This window comes from Coenobita brevimanus, chromosome 102, assembly GCF_032717465.1.
Source record: "Coenobita brevimanus isolate Jiangsu-jjx chromosome 102, ASM3271746v2, whole genome shotgun sequence".
Classification (NCBI taxonomy): Eukaryota; Metazoa; Arthropoda; class Malacostraca; order Decapoda; family Coenobitidae; genus Coenobita; species Coenobita brevimanus.
Genome location: NC_137055.1, coordinates 16573192 through 16594855, shown reverse-complemented (window position 1 = coordinate 16594855; position 21664 = coordinate 16573192).

Here is a 21664-nt window from a genome sequence, read left to right as displayed (position 1 = left end):
CAATACCCTGCTAAACACGGCCTTCATCACCGAACATAAGTTGTTTCCATTATTCTCTCCGTAACATTTAAGGAAACATAGGGCCACCTTATTTTGGATTTTTCTTCTGTTTTTGTGTTCCTTTACCTTTGTTCTTGATGGAATTCTTTATGTATTTTGCGTGTGCATTATCATGTATCGATTTTTTTATAATTATTTTAAAGGTGGTGAAATGCTTTTAAAAAGGCATAATTGTTGAAAATCTCTATCGGATGTCATTTCGTGGTGGTGAAGGAAGACAGATGGGTGATTTCTCAGAAAACTATAAAAGAAAAAAAAAATCCCTTAACAGTGCCCTTTTATCCAAACCTAATGTAAATTTTCGCAGTTAAACACTACCTTATTTGTCCTAACCTACCCTAACCTGTTTTATGCTAACCAAACCAAACATTCTAACTTATTTTTTATGGAATCATATTTCCATGTGTATAAACGGATCCTCTTCATACTCGAAAATGCATATCTATACACATTTGCAAAATCACTAAATCAGTGCAAAGGATTATATATTTTTTAAAGGTGGTTCTGTCTCCTTAGATATTACATGTTTGTTTTTTTCTGTGTTTAAGGTGTGAGATATAAAAAAAAAAAATTGTTTTAATAGTTAGCAATGAGGTCTCAGGAGAGTACAAGAGACTAACTTTGCAAACCACTGGAACAAATATAATTTGTAAAAAAATCGAAATAGAAATAGAAAAGACGATGAACTTTGACGAATTTTCGTTACCAAAGGCAGAATTAAACTCACTCAAAATTCGCATTTATTGTCAAGTACTAATGTGTAAGAAAAATACAATTACAGTACAGCCATTAGAGTAGTTTATCATGCCAATTATATTGTAGTAGGAGACAATAGTTTACTTCAACTGAAGAAGCGCTTATGTAAATGCTTGTAATTCAAGATTAAGACCGTATGTTTGACAGATATCGATTGATAAAGCATTTTAAAAATGGATATCCATGAGTCCCTTCATATTAATTTGCTGATGTTAGCAAAGTGCTAGAATTTGGATTCATAAATGTGACATGATTAAGTTTTGTTTTTTTTCTGATAAGTAACACTCTCTCTCTCTCTCTCTCTCTCTCTCTCTCTCTCTCTCTCTCTCTCTCTCTCTCTCTCTCTCTCTCTCTCTCCTGCTGATTCTCCATCTTATTTCAAAATTATGAGCCGTCGGTTATTAAAAAAAGGATATACATTGGTACACAAGCTGTAAGACTGTATAAATCCGAATTTATAATTACATAGGTAAAATATTAAAAGATGACGAGAGTTTATTTCTGTTTAATCGTCAGTGTCTCTCTGCTAGTAGATTCCTTCTGTCCATCAGGTGATGGCGCCAATTACAATCCTAGACGTCACTCTTCTGGGAAAGTATAGTAATCCATTCTCAGATATGAAATGGATCAGACTTTAATTGATGATATATAGCTTATATAAAAATAACAATTAGTACAGGATGAAATACATAAATCAGTCGGTGGAATGGTACACTGTCATCTTGTTTTATTGGAAATATAAGTGCCAGTGTTATTTATGATAGTAGAAATAAACCCCATTGTAATTGTGCATGTAAATGATCATTTGGATGGACAGGGGTAGTTCAAAGTCGCAAATATCTGTACTTTCCTTTTATTTTATTTGTGCCACTGATAAAATCCTATTGGTTCATATTTTTTTCTTCAACAAACTGGCTGGGTCTCCAAAGATGCCACGTTTCACCACCTCTCCCGCAGTAATGCAGAAGCTGTTAAAAGGGGATAATGTGTGTATGGGGTTGTTGCAGTGTGGACAGTGAAGTATGAAATACATAAGAGATGAGTAATTCTGTAACTGTTTTAGGTTGGTTTGGAGGCAGAGTTATAGCATAAAAGTATGTACTGAATTGTAGTGAGGATAAGATTGATGATATACCTACATAATTCATGAAAGTATATTTGTTTCACTTCCACAACAGGCATTTGAAAATATTCAAAAAAAGAGATCTGTGGTGATTAGATGGGGAATGCACAGTTATTTTACACTCATATTTTATTAGATAACGTAATTACAGTGGTCTCCTCACAAACGAGTTTCAGTTATTATACAATTTTTGTGTTAAACCACCAGGCGCCTGGTGGTTTAGTGGGTAATTAAGGTGCTCCAGTCGGATTGAACCGGTGAAGGTTTATATCCAAAAGGTGGTTAGGGTTTATTGCTCACATAATGCCACTCAGAGATGAGTGAGGCTGGTCATTCTCATCTTAAATGTCAGGACCAACTGCCTAGCGCCGGGCTCCTACGCTCCTCATGGGGCAACGTAGGATTGGATGATGGATGGATGGATGAAGTGTTAAACGTGCCTTAAACATCAGAAAAGATTCTAACATCCTAACCTATCTCTTATGGAATAATATTTTCCATGTGTACTGATGGAGTGAAGTGCTTGAAAGGGTACAGCAGGGAAGAAAGGTTGCTGGTTCCTTGAAAGCAGTGATAAGAAACAGGGAAGTGAGCATGGAAGTAAAAAAGTTACTACATGACAGTATTGTGATACCAACTCTAACGTACGGAAGTGAAGCTTGGACGTTGTTGGAAGGACACAAGTCAAGAGTGAGAGCAGTGGAAATGAGTTATTTAAGAGGAGCCTGTGGAGTCACGTGGAGAGACAGGCTGACGAATGAGGATATAAAGGAGCGTTGTGGTGTGGATGTGGATGTGATAGGAAGCGTTGTGAGGAACACACTGAGGTGGTTTGGCCATGTGGAGAGGATGGAGGGTGAAAGACTGACGAAGAGAGTGTATATGAGTAAGGTGGAGGGTGGAAGAGGGAGGGGGAGACCGAGGATGAGATGGAGGGATGGGGTGGAGAGGTATATGAGAGAGGGGTGTGTGAGTTGGGAGCAGGGCAGTGAAATGGCGGGGGACAGGGCGACTTGGAGGCGATTTGTTTGTGGCCACCCCAAACGGGATTGAGGCGTCTGGCAATAGATAGATAGATAGACTGATGGATCCTCTTCATACTCGAAAATGCGTTTTTGTACACATTTACAAAACCACTGACTCAATGCAAAGGGCCTTTTTTTTTGGGGGGGGGGTGATTCTGTTTCCTTAAACATTACTTGTTTTGTTCTGTGTTTAGGTGTGAGATGTCAGTTAAAAAAAAAAAATAGTTTTAATATGTTAGCAATGTAGTCTCAGGAGAGTACAAGACCAACCTTGCAAACCACTGAAACAAATATAATTTGCAAAAAGCAGAAATCGAAAAGGGGATAAACTTCAATGAGTTTTCATTACCACAGGCATAATTAAACTCACTCAGAATCCAAATATATTATCAAGTACTGATGAGTAAGAAAAATACAATTACAGCACAACCATTAGAGTAGTTTATCAGGCCAATTATATTGTAGTACAAGACAATAGTTTACTTCAACTGAAAAAGCGCCTATGTTAATGCTTGTAATTCAAGATTAAGACCGTATGTTTGACAGATATCCATTTGTAAAACTGGATATCCATTTTTAAAAATGGATATCCATGAGTTCCTTCATATGCATTTGCTGATGTTCGCAAAGTGCTAGAATTCGGGTTCATAAAATTAATGAGACATGAGAGATTATAAGTTTGATGAAATTTTGTTTTTTTCTGAAAAGTAACATCTCTCTCTCTCTCTCTCTCTCTGGGGGCACGGTGGCTCAGTGGTAGAGCATCAAGCTCGTAATCGGGGGATTGCAAGTTCGAGCCTCGCCCGGGACTGCCGTGCCGGGAATGGTAGCGCGCTCCTGTACAGTAACCTAACAGGGTTACATGTTCCAATACAGGGTCTAGCTCTGGGAAACGCCATCTCTCTCTCTCTCTCCTGCTGATTCTTCACCTTATTTCAAAATTGTATGTACTCTTCGGTTAAATAAAAAACTAAGTTTATTCATTCGTACACAAACTGTAAGATTGTATAAATCCGAATTTATAATTACATAGAATATGAAAAGATGACGAGTGTTTATTTCTACTTAATCGGGGTCTCTCTACTAGGAGATTCCTTCTGTCCATCAGGTGATGACGCCAGTTAAAATTCCAGCCGTCACTCTTCTGGGAATGTACTGTATAGTAATTCATTCTCTGATATGAAACGGATCAGACTTTAATTGATGAGACATAGCTTATATAAGAACAGCAATTTGTACAGGATGAAATACATAAATCAGTCGGTGGAATGGTACACTGTCATCTCCTTTTATTGGAAATATAAGTACAGTATTATTTATGATAGTCGAAATAAACTCCACTGTAACTGTGCATGTAAGTGATCATTTGAATGGACAGGGGCAGTTTACAGGGCAAATATGTGTACTTTTATATTTGATTTGTGTCACTGATAAAATCCCTTTGGTTCATTTTTGTTTTCTACAAATTAGCTGGGTTTCCAAAGTTGCCACGTTTCGCCACCTTTCCCGCAGTGACGCTGAAGCTGTTACAAAGGGATAATATGTGTATAGGATTGTTGCAGTGTGCACAGTGAAGTATGAAATACATAAGGGATGAGTTAAGTGAAATTCTTAACTGAACTTGATGATTCTGTAAGTGTTTTAGGTTGGTTTGGAGGGAGATTTATAACAAAAATATGTACAGTACTGTAATGAGGATAAGTTTGACGATATACCTACACAATTCAAGAAAGTATATTTACAGGTTTCACTTCCAGTCCTAGCATTTGAAAATATTCAAAGAAGAGGTCTGTGGTGATTAATTGAGAAATACACAGTTATTTTACACTCGTATTTATTAGATAACGAAATTACTGGGGGGGGGGGTTCTTTACAAACCAGTTTCAGCTATTATACAATTAACTGTTAAACGTGCCATAAACATCAGTAAACACTGTTGCTTGATAAGTAAGTATATGTGTGTGTGTGTGTGTGATTTTTCTACTATTTGATAAGACTAAATGTGCAGTTTGGTAGAATGGAAAAAAAAATTCCTGTGAGGGGGGCACCCATTCACCAGAGTCCCCTTAGCCTAAGAGTTAATATTTCCTTTACATCTACATGCATTCTGCAAAAAGATGGAATGAGTGAGTCAAGCGAATGAGATGAAGGTGTGACATAAGGTCAGCTGAGAGTACTTGTGGACGGGGTAGAACGAGGACGGATTTATTGAAAAATGATGAATGGAGACAAATATTGTAATTATGCCAGCTTCCATAAGTGGGATACGAGTAAGCAACAACAGTATTCTGTACACAGTAAAACTGTGTTTGAAGAGGCATGAATGCAAACTGATTCAACCAGAAAAATATCACCAATTAGTCAGCGTAATGACACGACCACACATGTCGTATGCGCACAGATGAAGTTCAGTTTCTAAAATGTTGCAGTGAAAATTTATGCAGATTCTGCTCCTTTCTCGTCATAGCATTTCTGAGTGAGGGAGTCTGTGTATGTCACTGATGCAATATCATCAGAGTGTAAGTATGTGAGAGCCATTGTAATGACATTCTAAAACACCTTCTCTGATGTAGAACCGTAAGTAGTATCAAACCCAGATTTAGATATTAGCAGAAATACACGTTGTTAACCCAACCAATGGAGGTTTCAGAAAAGATGGGGTCCGTTGCAGGAAAAGACAGCCAGAATCATTACATCCTCATGCTAGCCAAGTACGCGAGAGAAAAGATGTTTGTAGTGAAAATAATGCATCTGAAAATAAACTACTTATAAAAACTAGTTTTATGTATGTCAGAATCAGTGTTTGTCAACGGTATAGGCCAACAAAATGAATCATTTTGACATATCCAGGAAATATCCTCAGTTACTCTGATAAATTCCCATCAAGCACTGGGGGCTTAATTACTAAACCTGGGACAGAGGAACAGTGGGAAGAAAACACTCTACCAGAACGCAACTGTGGCTTCACACATGTATTGCTGTGGTCACCAAAAAATATCATTTCTCCTCATCTCTCGACACCGGACACATACCTTTCTAACAACTTGCAGTGAGGTGGAAGGAAGTTGGGAGGGCTTAATGAATAATGGGGAAGAAGTGAATGGGTATCGTCTTGTGTTGGGGGTTGGGATTGGTGGTGGGAAAGAGTACAGATGTTTGGCTCGATATGCGATGTAAAGTGGAGAATGTGAAATAAGATTTGGATTTTGTTTAATGGATGAGACTCAGGAAACTACAATTGTGATGACTCAGAACCAGGTATGTGGCCCATGAAGGCATCTGGACTGAATTAAAATATTTTAATTGACTCATCGACGTTACCTATTAAAATACGCAGAACTTAGCAAGCTGCTTACAAGTCTTAACGGTGTGTGTGTGTGTGTGTGTGTGTGTGTGTGCGTGCGTGCGTGTGCGTGCGCGCGCGCGCGCGCGCGCGCTCTTGGTGAATGTTATTACTGTGTACGATTGTCTGTTTTTCTTCCTCGCTTCTCTTGGTATCCAGATAATTCGAGGAAGAATACACTGCCGCATTCGGGTTATTTAATTATGTTCTACATCGAATATGTACTCTCCTATTTGGTTATTCACACTGACTTTGGCTTTAGTTCTTTTATTTTTGTGCCAGACTCTGGACATACGTCTGGTGATAGTGCTTCCACTGAGGCTCAACAGTTTTACTCAACGTGCCACACATCTTCACATTCACCACTTCTGTAGCAGCAATTGTCGCTCACATGGAATACATTTTGTCTCATTCAGAAATTATGTACCGTAATGGTATTAACGACGGCGTTATTATGACATGTTGCTGGATCTTATGGAAGACCAGAAAAGATTCTTTAAACAAAATTAAAATAATCAAACTGTTTCTTCCTCAACCTGGATCAAACTACTGGACAATTACTTATGGAAAGTTGACGACCTGTCTTCTGTGACAGCACTGTATTGTTTCATTTGTGCATGATAATGTAATACGAGTATATACTTAGGTAGGATCCGGTCTGCCAGCATGTGCAGTTCTCTCGAACCACCACACACGTCGAATCGCAAATACCCTATATATACTCATCCTCGGTAGAATAGTGGTTAGTATCCCCGCCTGTCACGCGGGTGACCGGGGTTCGATTCCCCGCCGGAGAAAACAGTGATTTTTTTTTTTTTTCCCTGGGGGTAGGGTTTTTTTTCAAGAATACTCCCCCAGTATCCCTGTTTGTCGTAAAAGGCGACTAAAAGGGTTGGCGGAGGGTTAGTGCCCCTCCCCGGGAAACAACTAACTAAAAAAACAATAAGCCTCGGACAAGGACTGACCAAACGATGACGACCAAGGACCGGACAAAGGACATGGTTATCGGAACGTGGAATGTAAGGGGAGCGAATGATGAGGTGAAAGAGAAAGAGATTGTCCAGGTGCTTGAGGGTGCGAAAGTGGATGTATGTGGAATAACTGAAACAAAATGGAGAGGAGAAAGTGTGAGAGAATGGGAGTATGGATGGGGTATATGTGCAGGAGTAGGTGAGAATGAGAGGGCAAAGGAAGGAGTATGTATAGTTGTGAGTAAAAGATGGAAGAGGAGCATAACACAGTTTGGATCAGTTGGGTCAAGGATTGTGTGGGTAAAGTTGAAAGTTGGAATACAAATGTGGGCGATTGTGTGTGTGTATGCGCCAACGTAAGATCGTGCTAGAAGAGTGAGAGAAGAGTTCTGGACAAATGTAGAAGTGTGCATGGAAAAGTTTGGAAGGAATGAGAGAGTGTTTTTGATTGGTGATATGAATGGTAAAGTTGGGAATGTGAAGGTGGATGAAATAGTTGGTGAGTGGGGTGTGCGTGCTGAGATAGATGAGAATGGGAGTGCATTAGTGGACATTTGTGCTGGAAGGGGGTTGGTGACAGCCAATACCCTCTTCAGGCATAAAATGATCCACAGGTATACATGGCGAGTGATGAGAAGGGTGGGTGGTGAACTGAATGAAAGGAAGGCAATGATTGATTATGTGTGTGTGGATGAAAGGATGCGAAGATGTGTAATGAATGCAAGAGTTTATAGAGGATGGAAGAGTGGACTTTCTGACCACTACTTGGTGGTGGCCAGAATTAGAATTCAAGTAAGATGGAGGAATAGAAGAAGGGAAAGACGAGAGGAAGGAGTAGTTGCAAGGAGAGTGGACAGGTTACAAGAGGATGAGAAAAAGGCAGAGTATAAGAGAGAAGTGGAGGAACGATTGGGCAAATATGAATTGGAGCAGATGGGAGATGTGGAAGGTGTGTGTAGGATATTTACAGAAGAAATATGTGCAGCATGTGATGTGGTGTGTGGAAGGAAAAGAAGACGGAGGGGGGTGCAAGGAACAGCATGGTGGACTGAAGAGGTGAAACAGGCTGTGGCACAAAAGAAGAAAGCATATAATGAATGGATGAGAAATAGGGGCGTGGAAGAAGTTGAGAGGCAGAAGAGAGAGTTATATGTAGAAAGAAAGAGAGAGGTGAAAAGATTAGTAAGAGAGAGTAAGAAGAGAGTGGATGAGGAATTTGGAAGGAATTTGAGTGTAAAGTGGAGGGACTGTAAGAAAATGTTCTGGAAAGAGGTGAAAAGAGTAAGACAGGGTGGAAGTGAAGTTAGCAGGGGAGTGAAAGATAAAAATGGTAGATGACTAGTGGAGAAGGGAGAAAAAGTGAGCAGATGGAGAGAACACTTTAAGGAATTGTTGAACATAGAGGATGGAAGTAATGCGAGTATAAGTGGCTGGGGAATGGCTGGGAGAAGAAGGGAGGTGAGAAGACAGGAAGAAATCAGTAGGATAGAAGTTGTGGAAGCAATGAAGAAAGTTAAATCGGGGAAAGCCCCAGGAATTTATGGAGTGTGTGGTGAAATGCTGAAGCATGGGGGAGAAATAGTAGTAGAATGGATGTGGAAGACGTGCAGATTGGCCTGGGAGGAAGGTAGAGTCCCGGAGGATTGGAAGTCAGGTATAATTATTCCCTTGTACAAAGGAAAAGGGGAAAAAGAAGTGTGTGGTAATCATAGGGGTATTTGTCTTCTTAGTATAATAGGAAAAGTGTATGGTAGGATACTTATTGACAGAGTTAGAGAAAGAACAGAGAAATTAGTTGGAGCAGAACAGGGAGGCTTTAGGAAGGGAAGAGGTTGTGTAGATCAGATATTCATTCTTAGATCTTTAGTGGAAAAGTTTCTAGAGAAGGGAAAGAAGTTGTATGCGGCTTTCATGGATTTGGAGAAAGCATATGACAGGGTGGATAGACAAGGATTGTGGAAAGTGTTAAGAATATATGGAGTAGATGGGAAGTTGTTGAATGCTGTGAAGAGTACATACGATGGTGCGAAGGCTGCAGTGCATGTGGATGGTGAACTAAGTGAATTTTTCTCTTTGAAAGTTGGGTTGAAACAGGGATGTGTCATGTCTCCATGGTTGTTTAATCTGTACATGGATGGGGTAATACAAGAGGTACAAGGTAGGGTAGTGGATGTTGGAGTGGCCCTAGTGAGAGAGGATAGTGTTTGGAAACTCCCTGTACTGTTGTTTGCAGATGATACTGTGTTGTTGAGTGAAGACGAAGGGGAGCTGCAAGGCTTGGTGGATGAGTTTGGGAGTGTGTGTGAGAAACGGAATCTAAAGGTGAATGTAGGGAAGAGTAAAGTGATTGTTTTTGAGAGAGGTGAAGTCAGTGAATGTACAGCGAGGTTGGATGGTGAGGAATTGGAAAATGTAAGTACGTTTAAGTACTTGGGTAGTGTGATGAGTAAGGATGGAGGTTTGGAGGGTGAAGTGCTTGAAAGGGTACAGCAGGGAAGAAAGGTTGCTGGTTCTTTGAAAGCAGTGATAAGAAACAGGGAAGTGAGCATGGAAGTGAAAAAGTTACTACATGACAGTATTGTGATACCAACTCTAACGTACGGAAGTGAAGCTTGGACGTTGTTGGAAGGACACAAGTCAAGAGTGAGAGCAGTGGAAATGAGTTATTTAAGAGGAGCCTGTGGAGTCACATGGAGAGACAGGCTGACGAATGAGGATATAAAGGAGCGTTGTGGTGTTGATGTGGATGTGATAGGAAGCGTTATGAGGAACACACTGAGGTGGTTTAGCCATGTGGAGAGGATGGAGGGTGAAAGACTGACGAAGAGAGTGTATGTGAGTGAGGTGGAGGGGGGAAGAGGGAGGGGGAGGCCGAGGATGAGATGGAGGGATGGGGTGGAGAGGTATATGAGAGAGGGGGCTGTGAGTTGGGAGCAGGACAGTGAAATGGAGGGGGACAGGGCGACTTGGAGGCGATTTGTTTGTGGCCACCCCAAACGGGATTGAGGCGTCTGGCAATAGATAGATAGATAGATATTCAACTTGTTAAAAATGGATTTCGGTAGGTCTACAGAGTTGTATTAGATATCTATTTACAATCTTACAGACTGGCTTTGTTAGGTTACAGTCTATAGCATTATTGGATTTGTATGAACTGGAGTAACTTTTCAAGTTGAACAAAGATTAATTCATTGTCTTTTACAAAGAACCTAGTGGGCAACACTGGTGGACGGCAGATAAATAGTTGGATTAATTGCACGGGAAGCATTGCTATTTAGACATGGGTACGGAAGTTCCCCTCTCTCCCCTCAGTTCCACGAGGCTTACCTGTTTGTCCAAAAAAAAAAAAAAAAGGCTGCATAACCACAAATTTTTCGTCTCAAGTAAAAATTTAATAAAAAGTATTCAAAACCTTGGTTTGCGGCAGAAAATACAAAAATGCTCGCATGTATGTGATAAGCCAAAGATGGGTGTTTGTAGTGTTTCGAAAGGTAAAGCACTAACTAATTTTAATGTATCAACACTTTTGGCAATTTATATGCACATATTGGACATACATACATGCACTCATAGTATATATATATATATATATATATATATATATATATATATATATATATATATATATATATATATGCGAGAAAGAAGGAACCAAAGGCTGCGAGCTCGCAATTCTTGTTCATTCCAAGAGAAAAACAAAATAAAAGACAAAGCCAAATTCTAGATCCAATCATTTCGAGATGCTTGGACACAATGCGTTTGAAAGACTGGAGATCATAGGAAGCAGGAAATACAGACAGAGGGAGGCAGTTCCAGAATTGACCTGTTGCATAAATGAAGGACTGGGAGTAACGGTTAACTCTTGCCTTAGAGAGTTGGACAGAAAAGGGATGAGCGTTTGCTGCTAGACGGGTGCTACGCGCCCGTCGTAGAGGTGGAGGAATGCATGCAAACAGTTCAGAAGAGCAGTGACCATTGAAGTAGCGATAAAAAAGAGATAAAGATGCAACAGTGCGACGAAGAGACAGAGGTTGAAGGGAGTCAGTAAAAGGAGGAGAGTTAATGAGATGAAAAGCCTTTGACTCCACCCTATTGAGAAGAGCTGTACGTGGGGAGCCTCCCCACACATGAGAATTGTACTCCACACAGGGGCAGATAAAACCCCTGTATAGAGTCAACAATTGTGCAGGGGCAAAGAAGGAACGGAGTTGGCTTAGCACACCTAATCTCTTGGAAGCAGATTTTACAAGAGATGTGATATAATCTTTCCAAGATAAGTCGCGAGTAAATGAAACCCCAAGCAAGGTCAAGGATGATGCAGGATTAAGCTGAATATTATTAAACATAAGTGGGTATACCTGTGGAAGATTATGTCGGGTTGGTAGGTGTAAAAACTGAGTCTTTGATGCATTAACCCATTGACTGCGGCTGTATCATATATGATATCTGAGTCCAAATTGCTCTCACTGTGACTGTATCATATATGATTTCCTGCTTTCAAAAATTCCGCCGTCAAAAATGACACGAAATAAATCAACTAGCAACTCATGACACCCTATAGAATATTGCCATACATATATTATGCATTTTTATGAGGTGCAAAGCTCAGCTGAGTTACCTACAAAATGCCGAAGGAAAAGGTACGAAATCTTCTCTATGCCGCCGCTAGCAGTAGCCCAAGCAAGTATTGGATGAAATCTCTGGATGAGTGTAGTTATGATAGTGATTTGTTGTTAGATGATGATAAGGATGGTTCAGATGCTGTTTTACACCTTATCTGATAGCAAGATTGGCACAAGATTGACTCTGACAACACAGTGCAACCATAACACATCGTTTGCCTGATGCCACTGCACAGGGAATATTTATTACTTCACGAACCTGTCTCACAGGTTATTTTTTTGTTTGTTGTATTGTGTTATATACCATTGAACTCGGGATTTTTTTCTCTATCTTTTTATAATATCTTTTTTTCTAATATTTATTCTAAATATTTGAAAACTGTCGCACACGGGATGTACATGTAAACAAACATTGACGCAGTGAATGGGTTAAAAACAACCAGATAATTTTTACCTCAATCAGAGATACGACCCAAGTCATACATGAGGTGTGCCATAGCCTCATCCCTTTTTTGTTGAAGTAACTGTTGAGTTGGACGTTGCGGGAACCGAATGGAAAGGTGAAGGGTGGAATCATCAGCATAAGAGTGGATAGGGTTAGATGTACAGCTTAGAAGGTCATTGATGAATAAAAGGAAGAGAGTTGGTGATAGGACAGAGCCCTGAGGAACACCACGGTTGATAGACCTATGAGAAGAACGATGGCCGTCTACAACTGCGGCTATAGAACGACCAGAAAGGAAGCTAGAGATGAAGGCACAGATAGAAGGATAGAAACTGTAAGAGGGCAGTTTGGAAATTAAAGCTTTATGCCAGACTCGATAGAAAGCTTTAGAGATGTCAAGTGCAATGGCAAAGCTTTCGCCAAAGTCCTGAAAGAAGGATGACCAGGAGTCTGAAAGGTAGGTGAGAAGATCGCCAGTGGAGTGTCCCTGACAGAACCCATACTGACGATCAGAAAGAAGGTTGTGACAGGAATGATGCTTTAAATTTTTCTATTAAAAATTGACTCGAAAACTTTTGAGATACAGGATGTTAAAGCAATTGGACGATAGTTAGAGGATTGGGAATGGTAACCTTCTTTGAGACTGGCTGAATGAGAGCAAACCTCCAGCAAGAAGGAAAGATACAAGTTGATAGACAAAGGCGAAAGAGCTTGCCTAGGCAGGGTGTAAGCAGAGAAGCACAGTTCTTGAGAACAACAGGAGGGACTCCATCAGGCCCATATGTCTTATTAGTATTGAGACCAGCAATGGCAGAAAATACATCAGCTGAAGAAATTTTAATGTCAGCCATGAAGAAGTCAGACGGGGGAAGTGATGGAGGAACAGCACCAGAATCGTCTTAGGTGGAATTGGAAGAGAAAGTCTGAGCGAAGACATCTGCTTTATCAGTAGAAGAAATAGCTACAGAGCCATCAGAGTAGAAAGGAGGGATGGATGATGAGGTAAAGTTGTTAGAAAGGTCTTTCGCAAGGTGTCAGAAGGAGAGAGAAGAATTCGATCAGGAGAGTTTAGAGCATTTAGTATGGATGAAATCATATTTAGAAGAGTGAAGAACAGACTTAGCACGATTCCAGGCAGAAACATAAAAAAGATGTGATTCAGGGGGGGTAGGGGGGTTGGCTCCGGTACCTTTTATAGGCCCTCTCCTTGCTATGGACAGCATTAGAACAAGCGTGATTAAATGAAGGCTTTTTTGCATTAGTCACAGGATAAGAGAAAAGAATGTATGCTTCCATGCCTGACAGAAAAACCTCCATAATGTGCAAGGTACACTCAGATGGCTTCCGGCCATGGAAGTAATAATCACTCCAGGGAAAATCAAAGAACTGCTGCCTGAAAGCCTCTCAATCAACAGCTCCAAAGTGCCACAACCGACGTCTCTTTGGAGGGTCTACAGGTCTTTCTGGAGCAATAGGACAGATTAAGGTAATAAAGTTGTTGATTGGAGGAGCCCAACGGAAAGGAAAGATGAACAGCATAAGCAGAAGGATTAATTGTAAGGAAGCAATCAAGTATGTTGGAATTCTCTCCAAGACAGGCAGGGATATGGGTAGAGTGCTATACAAGCTGCACTAGGTCATTAAGGATAGGAAAGATGTAGGCTTGTTCACCAGGTGGATCAGTGAAAGCAGTGGAAAGCCAAAGGTAGTGGTGAATATTGAAATCTCCTAGAATGGACATTTCACAGAAAGAAGAATCGCATAGGATGTGTTCCATCATAAAATTAAGATAGTGAAAGAATTTTTCATAGCCATTAGAATTAGGGGATAAGTAAACAGCACAGATATATTTAGTCAGAGAATGACATGAAAGCCGAAACCAGAGAGTAGAGAATTCAGAAGAGTCAAGTTCAGGAACTTGAGAGCAAGATAAGTCATTGCATACATATACACAACAGCCACCTTTGGCGTTGAAATGAGTATTGAGAAAGTAAGAGGATACAGAGAAGGGTTTGCTATCAGTTTCCTCTGACAGCTGAGTCTCAGTTAAGAAGAGTAGGTGATGTTTAGTGGAGGAGAGGTGGTGTTCAACAGAGAGAACGCTAGAGGAAAGGCCACGAATGTTGCAGAAATGAAGAAGTGAGTCAGACAGCGGTTCCAGGCAACCTTTTTAGTCGTCACTGGGAAAGAGGTGGATGTTGGACGCTATATATATATAATGTATGTGTGTGTGTGTGTGTGTGTGTGTGTGTGTGTGTGTGTGTGTGTGTGTGTGTGTGTGTGTGTATTTATTTATTTATTATATATTTTATTTATAATACGTATATATGCAATATACATTAATTAACCTTGGTTAAGAAGACTCCGAATCTGATGAAAAAGCACTTCTTCTCTCACATGTGGACGTAGTAAGTGTCCAGTGGTGAGTGCAAGCAGTATTATGGATATCCAACAGATTACCAGAGCCCTAACCAGTGAGGCCCAAACTGATGGCGCCAGAACCAGCAGAAAACTCAATGGGTCAGTCTCGGAAGCTTCTTTACCTGCCACCAAGCACCGGGCATCATATCTCAGTTTGGGTGTGAAGTCCACTACTTCATCCCTTTTAATATTCTGATCGAAGTGACCTAGAGCAAAATCCGCTTCCTGGAAAATGAAAATAATGCTATTATAGATGGATATGTTTGTACAAAGCCACTCATGTACCTACCATCGAATATGGCTAAGTAATCAAATACTTATACTTAACAAACAAATCAAGTGTTAGGTAATGATTTCAATGTACTATTTGGAAAATTACAGTACAAATCATAGGAATCACTGAATTTTAAACTATAAGAACTATACATAGACAGCATCTATGCCATATGCTAGTCATACGCTTATGTGTGATTATCTTCATTACTGTCTATCCCTGCTAGCACCTGGGGCCACCCTACATTCAGTTTTATCTCTGAATCACTTAAATTGCTGTGTTCAACAAGAAATTATTACTATGTCCCACAGAGTGGCATCACCAATCCCCTCTATATCTTCTGGGATGCTAGCCATTGTTACTTGATCATATCTTTAAGGTTCGTCTGAGGACTTATTTAGGCCATTTTAGATCCTATTTATGTACAGTATCATGCACTAGCCAGCCACAGCCATTTAGTAAAAGCAAATGAACAATTGGGGTTTCCTTGTAAGCAAATGGTTGTTTGTTGCTTATGCCCCATGGGTCAGACAGAGCTATTCCTGAAGAAGTTAGCTGGCCTCTGCCGACTTATGAAGATCCTGTTTGTCTGACCCACGGTGCACGAGCAACAAACATCCGCCCCACAAAAACTTAAAAGTGGTACAAAGATTGGAGATTTCCTGGTTTACCTACTGGCTTATTTGTAAAGGTGTGCCAGGACACTACCATTCTCTGTAACTGCTAAGGATGATGATGATGATAATTTACCTGGTGTCCGTATACTGAAAACTCTACAGATTCTGCCACGACTCCTTCAGCTGATCTCATCTCTCAAGTTAATTCCGGGTAACTTCCCTCAGTATGAAGAACAATTAATTAATCTCTTGCAGACCTATATAGATGTTATGACCTCATCTGGTGAATCTATGGGGAAGAGAAATATGATTAATCCCTAAAGTGCTAACAGGATTAATCGATCTTTTTTCAGGATTACTCAAGATACCAAATGTGATCGATTGAGGGGCCCAGGGAAAAACTGGGGAAAACATGCTTCACTCTGATTGTGATGTATATCCCTTCCAACAAATCAGAACGAAGTGCTGAATAGGCAGGAAGGAGGGGAGGAATGAGGGAGGAATGTGGTGGGAGAGCATAGGAAGCAGGAGTTGCACCGCCTGGAAGGGTAATTTTTTTCGACTTTGATGGGCTATAGCTCATGAACCAGTTGATCTAAAATGCTCAGGTTTTGGCATAAGGTATGTAAAATGAAGCTCCAAAACTTGGGCATAACATTTTTTTACTTCTCCAAAAGTCGAAAAATCGGCTCCATATACTGTACTGTACAGATTTTCACGCTGGTTCAGTCAATCGAATTTCGTATCCTAGGGTTAATACGCCACTAATAGATTCCCGGTACCAAACCAGTTTCTGTCCTGGAGTATAGATAACCCGATGACTAACAAAAAGAAACTGATAAGACAGTAAAGGATATGCTAAATCAGGACAACGTTAGAGACTCTGTCAGTCAGTGGAACAGTCCGCTTTTCCTAGTCCCCAAGAAAGGCGGTGAATTTAGACCTATAATTGACTGTCGTAAATTGTCACTACAACTGATCGATTCCATTACCACTCTTAACATTTACGGAAACCACTTGGTGAGAATAACGCTGTGTTCACTTCCTTTGACTTACCTAGTTTCTACTGGCAAGAAGAAATGGAAGAGTCATCTTACCTCACAACTGTATTCAATACACCTTTTGGTTACAACCATATCAAAAGGTGTCCCTTTGGTCTTAGAATTGTTCCACCAGTTTTTACGAGACTTATCCAGTCTGTATTCAGTGGCATGATCAATCATTCTCTTTCTGCTTATCTAGATGACATCACTGTAGTGAGTAAATCATTCCCAGAACATTTTGTCAAGCTACAGCAAGTTTTTATTCCTCCAAATGGCAGGTCCAAAGGTTACACTCAGTAAATACAACTTTCTACACAAGAGAAATAACAATCTTGGACATGTGGTTGATGATGAAGGAATTCATACCTCAGATGAGAAAATTAAGACAGCTTCTAACTTCCCAGAACCTTCCAGTACCGATGACGTAAGAAGTTTCCTTGGCCTGAACAGCTACTATCGGTGATTTATTCAAAGTTATGCTCAGACCACTTCTCCTCTGACTAAATTACTTAAGAAAAATGAACCTTTTGTTTGGACTAATAACCGGCCTCATTCCTCTGAAACACTAAAAACAGCACTTATTAACCCCTAGATGCCGGGCTATTTATACCTCGGTCATCCTTTCAGTAAAGGCAATTTTCCCAAAATTGCTTGTTTTCAAACCTTAATATCTCGGAAAATATACCAGTTAGGAAAACAAATGAAAGACCTTATTACTCAGCAATTCTTCTTGCTAATAAAACCATCCTCAGGTCTGCGGTTGGTCACGTCGATGAGTAAGGACGTGAAGAAAATCAATGTTCGGCGATTGAAGTGGGATGTATTCGTGTGTGTGTGTGTGAGGCCCCTACTTTGGCTTCACTCTCAGCGAGATAACTTCTCCACTACTAGATAAACTAGACACAGTAGCATTCAAGGCATGCCCCATGGCACTATCAGTGAACCCTTTCCTAGTATCTTTTGGCAGAGGCTTGGCAGGGGTGGATGAGGCAAGGAGTGTGAATGATGTGTGAATGGAATCAGATGAGGAGGAACCTGAAGACATCGTTCTACACCTGGCAAAGTCACAGGACAGGCTGAAGCATGCTTGTTTGCACTGGTGGGAGTCTCTCCCTACCCTTTCATGGCGAGATCAAACATGAATCGGTTCAAACAATGGCAGGAATGCACTTGCGGCATATTCCATCACCAGGCAGCCTCTGTCCACCTAAATTGTGAATGCATGTCACGTTCCCCGGTAGTTGGAGGTTAATGCTCAAGTCCTGGTATTCTCTGATTATAAGAAACCTTTTATTCTTTGTACAGGCGCATCTGGGGTGGATCTAGGTGCAGTGTTGGTGCAAATTGATCATGCAAAGAGAAAATGTGTAATAACATATGCCAGCCATGCCCCTTAATGCAGCTGAAAGTAACTACAATGTTACTGATTTGGACACTATCAGTTGTTTGGTGTCTAAAACATTTGAGAGACATAATCTAAGACTATATTTAATGCATATCCAAACAGATCATCACTCACTTTGTGATGTATTCAGATGACGAAATCTTACCAGACGTTTAACACGATGGACGTCTTATTATCCAAGACTTCAACCCAACATTTGGGTACATGCCTTGTAAATCAAATGTAGTTGCAGATGCTCTTTCACCTCATATAATCGTGGCAGTCTCACCATATCAACCAATGAAGTTTCTTACACCACTCTAACCTCTTATGTTGTTTATAATTGTCAGCGCACAGACCCTTTGTGGTCCAGGGTTATTAATTTCCTGGAGGTGGGAGACGATTTGACCTTACTTACTTTGCCAGTGTCAGTAGATGATCTCATGTGAGACAATGATATTTTGTATTGGAATACATCCCTTTCAAGTAGGGGCATGCCTAATAGGGGGGTACATGATCTTGTTCCCACTGATTTAACATCTGCAGTACTCCACCTCATCCATAATGCGCCTCAAGCATCCCATCTGGGAAAAGATTGGTGTTTGAGACAAGCATGTCTTTCAGTTTATTGGCCTACTATGCATAACAGCATCAATAGTCACTGTGGTTCATGTATTCCCTGTAATCGTCATAAAGGGTCAACCACATTAACTGCTCCACTTTAGCAATATCCAATTCCATCACGTCCATGGGAAACAGTTTCCTTTGACCTCCTTAAATTGCCTTTTACGAAGGCTGGTGCAGAGTATTTGTTTTTGGCAGCTGATCATTTCTCATGTTACTGTGTTCTCGTCGCTCTCCAAGACTAGACTGCTGAGATTGTTGCACCTGCTTTCATTGATGACCTAATTTGTCCATTCACTACACCATTCACTGTTATTACCAATAATGACTCAAAGTTTAACAATAGTCTTCTTGTTGAGACTTGTAGGCAGTATAACATAAGAAAATGTACTGTCATACCCAACCATCCAGTATCCGAAGGCCTCGTCAAAAGTCAAAATCGAATGGTGCTGGAGTGCTTGAGGTACTTAAGTTCTCACAGCACCTGTTGGGATGAGTGGATACCCGAAGTTGCGGGCTCAATCAATAGTTTCATCAATAAATCGATTGGCGAAACTCCATCCTTTGTCTGATATGGATTCGATTAAAAAAAAAAATGCCCTATTCAATGATATTATCGAAACCTAGTCCACTAATCATTTGGAGGATTAGGTGAGGGTGAAAATGACGGACTTCCATGAAATTCACCAATATGTAAATGCTAGCCTAGTCCTATCTAAAGAGGATATGATACATCGCCAGCATAAGTCTGCATCGCCTATCATCACTGATGTTGGGGACTTGCTGTTTCTTCGTTTATATACATGTAGTAATTAGGTGATAAATTTACAAGACCACACCGCATGATATCTCGTAACAGTAACAAATTTGAGATTAAAGACTTGTTGTCATCTGAGAGCAAGAGGGCTCATGCAGACGATCTTTAGGGAACTCCCAGGTACTTAGAGTGGAAGGAAAATCAGGAAAATGACGCATCATTTCTCCTCCTCCTCCTCCTCCTTCTTCCATTGCTATCCCTCATCACCTTCTACTCTACCTGTTAATTAGTACAGGCAAAAGCTTTGCTCAGCAACTCGCCCCACTGTTGTGTGTGTCTTTTCCTCCACCTGTCATGACCGCTTAACTGATCAGAACAGTAATCAGGATTCCTTTTTATGAGTCAGATGTTGCGATGAGAGTAGACAACCTTGCTGACATTTGCTGTCCTTGGTTCTTCTCTGTGTGATATACGTATATTGTTACATCTCTGTTACTAGGTGGTTAGCTCTACTACTAGGTAGTCTTATTAAATATATTGTTACATCACTGTTACTAGGTAGTATTCTTACATATACAGTTACATCTTTGTTACTAGGTAGTATTATCACAAAGTGCGGTAGCCACTCACAGGGACGTCATTTCACTTTTCCTTGGGGGGGGGAGCATAGGCTATTTAGGAGGCCCCCCCTACTAAAACCTAGCCAAATGGGTGGGGTGGTGGGCAAGCATTTTGATGCCACATACAAAGCTATTTTGAGGGAATTAAATCTATCTATCTATCTATCTATCTATCTATATCCCGACGCCCTAATCCCGCAAAGGGTGGCCGCAGACAAAACGCCTCCAAGTCGCTCTGTCACCCACCATTTGACGACCCTCCCCCAACTCACTCCCCCCTCCCTCATATACCTCTCAACTCCATCCCTCCACCTCATCCTCGGTCTACCCCTCCCTCTCCCTCCCTCCACCTCACCTACATACACTCTCTTAGTCAGTCGTTCATTCTCCATTCTCTCCACATGCCCAAACCAACTCAGTGTATTTCTCCTAATCTTCTCAACCACATTAAAACAGTAAACAAATATATATACTGTATATAGTTATTTATTAAACCAATTACTTCCTGACACACACATTTGGATATTCCAGCAGTGGCAGTGTTTCTGTGTGAAGATGAATATGTATTTTAAGGTGAATGGTAAAGTACATATCATTGCATTGTATGCTAATGACCTTGGATAATAGACCAATCAGCAATTAAAATATCTGTATTGGTGAAAGCTTAAACTGACTTCATTCTTGTAGCCTCATGAAAAGATAATGAATGTAAAATTGAGGATGAAAAGTTGTAAACCTGTAAGTGAACTAAGAATGGAAAACTTTTAGTTTACTAGCCCCCAAAATACCATGAACCATATAAGTTAATGTGATAAAGTAAGCTCTACACTAAGAGGTGGGAGAAATAAAATAATGGTTTTTAAATTTGGAAGAGGCTCAGGTAAGAACAATATATTAATTTCAGAATTCATTAGGGGAAATTGAAAACTAAACTACGTATATTTATTGCACTGAAAAATGAATAAACTACTGCAACACTGGATATCTCCATGATCTCTGCTTTGCAAAATTATCAACCAGCAGAGGCCACAAGTAGTAAGTCACTTCAGTGATCATTTCTCATCGAGGTTCTTAGATATGTCTTGACTAAGCTAAGAACTGTAAAAAGTCGTTCACTGCCTGCAATAGTTACTGAAAAGGGTGGTAAGAATTTTGAAAATTTTCACTGTTTCTGAATAAGCACAGTCTAATGGTTTGAGTTCATCATATATTCAAACAGATGCTTTGGCTTGTCACTCTTACTTAGAAAATGTCTTTTTGCAACAGATATTGGGAAACTAGAAGAATTTTATCTATGTATATATCTTTGTAAGGCTGTACTATAATAGAAGGCTTCTCATATTTTAGAAAGTCTTCGGAATTGCAATCAAGCATTCATTGCTTCTAATAGGGGTATGTTTTGTGTGATGCGAGTATCAAGCTCCGAGAGAAATATGTCTAATATATCAAAATAGGTTCTATTGATTTCAGTCTTTGGAGCAATACAAATATTCACCGCACTTCTCCCTAGAGCTGAATCAATTAAGAAGCTCTTTAGTCTTGATGATATCTTCTGAATTCTCTTAGGCCTGCCCAACTG